Below are 5,841 nucleotides of genomic sequence, written 5' to 3' on the forward strand. Positions count from 1 at the left end.
CCGCCCCTCCGCAGCCAGCGCGCCAGCCAATGGCCTCCGAGCTCCTGCCGCCTGCGGGGACCGGCGGGGCCACTCCGGTGCCGGGGGCCACCGCCGCCCCCGGAGTGGCCCTGTGCGGCTCTGCTCGTCAGAGCCCCTCAGTCTGGGATGGCCTGCCCTAAAGTCCCAAACAATGCAGGGTCCTGAGCCTTGGTCTGGATTTCTGTTATTTTGGCTAATATATGTTGGCATCCCAAAGGACCTGACCCTTTTGAAAAATTGGCGATTGTCTCCAGACCCTTTGTTCTGGCCTTTCCTTCCCCTCACTCCTTTGCAGGCTTCACCTCCCCACTCTCCCTCTTCCTAGTCCAAGTTTACCTAGACCAACCCAGGCCTTTGCATTGGTCTGGATGACAGAGAAGTGACCTGAGCCGTGTCAGAAGAGAGCCAAACACTTTCTCCCAGGTAAGGTGCACTGCATTTTAACAGCAGCCTCTTCCAGAACCTTTCAATGTAGGTCAACATCACTTTGAAACATCAGGCCAAGTGAGAGGAGGACGGGCCAGGGAGAAGACAAGGCAGGCTGATGCAGAAGATAGTGGAGGGGGAACTCATTCACTCACGCCGCTGGTATTTACTGAGGAGCCGCTTACGCATTGGGTAGGCTTTGCAGCTGGATACCTGAATTTAAATTCCAAAATCACCACTCACTAGCTGCAACTGTGAGCGATTTCACTTCTCTGGGCTTCACTCAGTCTCTTCAGATACAAACGAAGAAAATAATGCCTACTCCACAGTTATAAAATCAAATGAGGTGAGAAGAGTGCTTATAGGCACTCAACAAAGGTAACTGCCCCCAAAAGGTAAGTCCTTGTAATTATCCTCAAAATAGTGTCTACTCTGACTTCCTAAATGACTAGTTCCTAGCTTGTTAAGACAGAGATCTCCAAGGCTTATTATCACCCTCGGTGGAGGCAGACCTGCCAAAGAATCACCCCAGACTGGTAATCTTTTGTTCCACTGCACTTAGTAAAATAAAGGGCATTATCAGCCCAAGTGAGACATGTGTTAGGGCGCCACATTCGAAGGACAGTTATCAAGTACTTCTCTGTTAGGTATACTTCCAGGACACAGAATGAGTATCTCACGGGCTTAATACTGTCTTCAAGGAGCTTACAGGCTAGCAAAGGTTCTGTTCACAGAAGTCAGTGATTTCCTTCCCTCTGTGCCCTGGCCACAGGGTGCCCCCTGACTGTAAATATCATGCTCACCATTTTTAGGGGAACCAGGCAAGTGGAGTCTGAAAACTCCAGGTAAATTCATTTCTACCAGTGAGACACATGTTCTGACTGTATTTCATCAACACCTTCCCTCTGTCCTAGAGGTGGAAGAGAGGTTAGTCCCAAGGCGCTAAGCTATCTTCTCATATAAAGCAGTTAAAACTACCGCCCTCCCTAAGCATTAAACTAATTATCATAACTCTTTCCCGTTTTACACAATGAGATACTGCGCAGTACGTCCACTTCACGTTTCTCCTTCACAGAGGGTGTGTTTTCACTCAGACATCACACTTTCACCCCTGGCGACCAGAAGTTCAGTTCACTGTCATGAGATGTGAGCAAAGCTACTCAACTCAAAAACAGAATTTAAATGCAAAGATATCATTGTCCAAGCATTATTTTATAACTTCCAACCCTAGAACTGCAGGTCACAAAAACTGGTAACGGATACAGCAGACAGGTAGTGAATGGGGAGATTAGGGGACGTCCCAGGAGGAAATCAAGAAGGGCATGAGGAGGGAGGGGGCTGCTGTAGCGGCACAGGCCAGGGACCCATGGACTCCAGTGACCAACGGAGAGATATGAGGGTGGGAGAGAGCCTTACGGGGAAAGGTGTCCAGGCATCAGACTTGCTTCTGTGAATCACTGAGTAACTACGAGGCAGTTACCTAACTTACTGAGAGCAGAATGAGCAACTAGCTGAAGTGAATTATGGATGTCAAGCATCAGTGTTAATAAACATTTCTTTAAGGGAAGGGCCAGGGCTGGCCCTCAGTCTCTCAGGTGGGAACTGACTACTTCTCATCTCCTTATCTAGGAATCAGGTAGCTTCTGCTCCAGGCAGGGTATTCGAAGTGACAGATGCTGAACTAAAGGATGTAGAGGAGGCCAAAGGAGAGGAAACAGATAACTACCAGGACATGTATGTATTGTGATGGTCGATTTTACACTCAACTTGACCGAGCCAAGGGATGCCCAGATAGCTGGTAAAACCTTATTTCTGGGTGTCTGTCAGGGTGTTTCCAGAAGAAATTAGCATTTAATCGGAGACTGATTAAAGAAGACCACCCTCACCGATGTGGGTGGGCTTCATCCAATCTGTGAGGGCCTGAATAGAACAAAAGGCAGAGGAAGGGAGAATTTCCTCTTTCTCTGAGCTGGGACATCCACCTCTGCCCGTGGACATTGGTGCTCCTGGTTCCTGGGGCTTTGGACTCGTAATGAATTACACCACTGCTTTCTTGGTTTTCCAGCTTGCAGGTGGCAGATCATGGGACTTCTTGGCCTCTATAATTGCATGAGTTAATTCCTATGATAAGTCTCCCCTTTTATATCTCTAAATATCCTGTTTCTCTGGAGAGCCCTAATGCATGTGTTCACCATCCCCTAGGAATTCCTGGTGCTCACTGTGCACTTCATGTTCTTTCAACAACTACACGCTTTAATTTGGGGAAGAAACCCTCTAGATCTAGTAGAAGAGGGTAATCGGCTTTGCCTTTAGTGTGTCTCCATGCTTCACAAGCAGGCCTGAGGACTGCAGTGTAACCTACGGGCTGGAGAAGAGAGGGCAGCCTCGGATCACACGAGCATGTCCATGGCTACAACTTCCTATCTCACTTTAGGACACTGTCCCCAGTTATGCCAACTTCCAGGGAAGGATGACACCTTAGGTTTCTATGTCACTGACATCCTAAGTATGACTGAAAATCAGAAGCAAGACTTTATAAAGGGGAGGGTCGCTGGGGGTAAGGTGACAAAGCTCCGAGACCGCTTAGGAGAGGCCGAAAGTACTGTTGCGGGATTACAGTCACATATTTTGTATACAGTTTTAAGGTCAACTTGCTCTTGCTAGTGAGTTTTCAATAGCCTTGTCTTTTTCAGACCCACCTTTTGCCAGCATTTTAATTCAAACGTAAAGGCCCAAACACACACACACTTAGATTTTCCCTCTCTCCCTCTCCTCAGTAACTTCTGAACATTTCTGCTTTATATCTATGTGAAGTTTGGTGAAAATACTTTTTCCCTCTTGAATTTATTCTCAGCCTCCTACAAACAGGCATTTCATCACTTTCTTTACAAGTCTTGACACAGTACCTGAGTGAAGGTCATTGTCTTCTCTTCAGTTCCTAATGAGTCTATGGCACTTTGCTCAGTCTTAACAAATATGTGATTGCCTGGTGACTATGTAAGTAAACTGCTCAACAGTCCTAACACACAGGCACTGAGGCCTCAGAAACCCTTTATGCAGAAGGCATGTTTTATGTTGGTGATAATTGGTACGTTCTCTTGAATCTTCTCACTGGGCAACCCTTCAACATTTAAGTGTGGATTGATTACTAAAAATGGTCAAAATTCATTCAAAATCAAGTCTAGCGCTCATGCAGAATAGTGGTTTTTCTAAATGGAACAAATAAGGTATTAAACCCATGTATTATTGTTAAATCTGAGCTGGTAATGACGTCAGTCGTCACCAGGGTCCCTTTTTGTTCTTCAGCAACTGCTCTACCAGAGAGGAGCTGGCCTCCCCACGTGGAGCTTAGGAATGGCTGCGGCACAGGCGCCGTTCCCACCTGCGCATCCAGCCTCCTGTCCATGGTTTTTATACCAGGTTTCTGGACAGAGCCTGCGGCGGCGGCACAGCTTAAATGAATCCGGCTTTTCCCACTGCCTCTGAATCAGTCAGACCCTTTTCAACAACCATTCCCATAGCCTTATTTCCTTCAGAGTCCGGCCTTTAGAATCAAATTATGACTTCCCATTGTGAAGTCCAAGACCCTTTATTAATCTCCAATCCACAGTGCCCTATTCCAGAAAAGCAGGCTAACTGGTAATTTCCAGCCCAATAATTCATTTCTCTTTCTACGACCTTCTAAACTTGCAGGCACGTGAGAATCACTTGGGGAAACTTTAAAAAACAAAACATCTAGGCCCTATCCCAGATGAATTCAATCACGCCAGGGTGGGCCCCCAACATAAATAGTTTTTTAAGCTCCCCAAGTTATTCTAATGTTCAGCTAAGAACAAGGCAGCGTGAGAAAGGCCCCCTGCTGTTCTCAGAGCCTTGTCTCAGCCCCACGAGGTCTCCCTGTGGACGTGAACATCCCAAACTGTTACTTACTAATAATAAACTATGATTGATTTAACTGTTCTTGTTTGTTGTTTTTATCATGCTGTTTACTCATTGAGGCTGGCTTGCAGTTATTTTTTTTTAATATAATTTTTTAAAACTATAAACTCAAGTTGAGAACAGATTTGACGTACATAGCTTTATATACAGCCTTCATTTTGAATTCTGCTTGTTCAAACCAATCTCTCTAGTAATGTGCCTGCCTTTTCAACTTGTTATAATTCCTCATATACATAAAACTGGTTATCTTGCCTAAGTTGCTGGGAGAAGTCAGTACATTATATAGGTCACATTATATATGTCAACCTGATATTTTCTGCATCAAACTTTGTTTTCAGTCTCTGCCCTTATGTACCTCTGTTCTCTCACTGTGTCCCAAGCTGTAATCTCAGGCTAGCTTCCCCCCAGCACAGGCAAGCAAATGGGAAGTGAAGAAACGACCACTGCCCAGTCTTGAATGAAGAGAAGCATCATTTAAGAAACATCCAGGAAACTGTTTTAACTGATCAACAAGTAATTCTCCTGCACCTACTATATCAACACTTTCTTCTTAGGTTTGCAATATGTTTCAACGTACTTTTTTTAAGCCCTCCTTCCCTCATCTGAGTCTCACACCACTAGGTAAACTTGGGAAAGTATGTATTATCCTCACACTATGGATGAGAAAACACCAAAGCAAGATTACAACTCTGGCCTCCTGACCTCCTTTCCAGGACCTCTTTCATTACAATAATCCTCATTCTTATAAAAGCATTAAAAGTGCTACACACAAAATGTTTTACATTACACAAAATTTACATGAAAAAGTAAGCACGGAATGACCCCAGCACCCTGGAACAACCATTGATATTTTGGTGTGTTTTCCTATGCTTAAAAAATGCAACCAAACATATATTGTGTATTTACAACAAAATTTTATAGTTTTGCTAGGATTTTGTAGTTTGTGTGGCTTTGGAATAAGTCTAATATGGTGAGTATGAGACTCTTTGTTCCGTAATAATGCATACCCCTCCAAGGGGAGCATTCTGCTGTGTCAAAGCACTCACTCACTAGGGCTGAATCTGGGGAGAAACCAGACAAAGGAAACAGGACCAGGAAGTAAAATCTTAAATTCTATGATTTTAGAGTTGGAAGGGACCTTACATTACCACCTTGTTCAATCTGCCCGCTAGAGTTAGGAAAATGAGATCTACACAAATTAAGCGGCTTGCTCCACATCAAGTCGGTAGCGAATGTTAAGCTAAGCCCACAACGGTTTTCAACCCCTACTCAGGTGGTCTTCCCACTGTACAGGGATTTGTCAAGCACCCACGTCCCCAACAGCCCATGGCACCATGAAGAATACAGAGTAAGACGTGGCCTCAGTTTTGGGGTAGCTTAATTTTTAAACCAGCTTCAAGACTTTATAGTAAATGCTGGCTTTGCTAACAACAAAGACAAAGCCACATAGCCCAG

This window comes from Vicugna pacos, chromosome 7 (genome assembly GCF_048564905.1).
Source record: "Vicugna pacos chromosome 7, VicPac4, whole genome shotgun sequence".
Classification (NCBI taxonomy): domain Eukaryota; kingdom Metazoa; phylum Chordata; class Mammalia; order Artiodactyla; family Camelidae; genus Vicugna; species Vicugna pacos.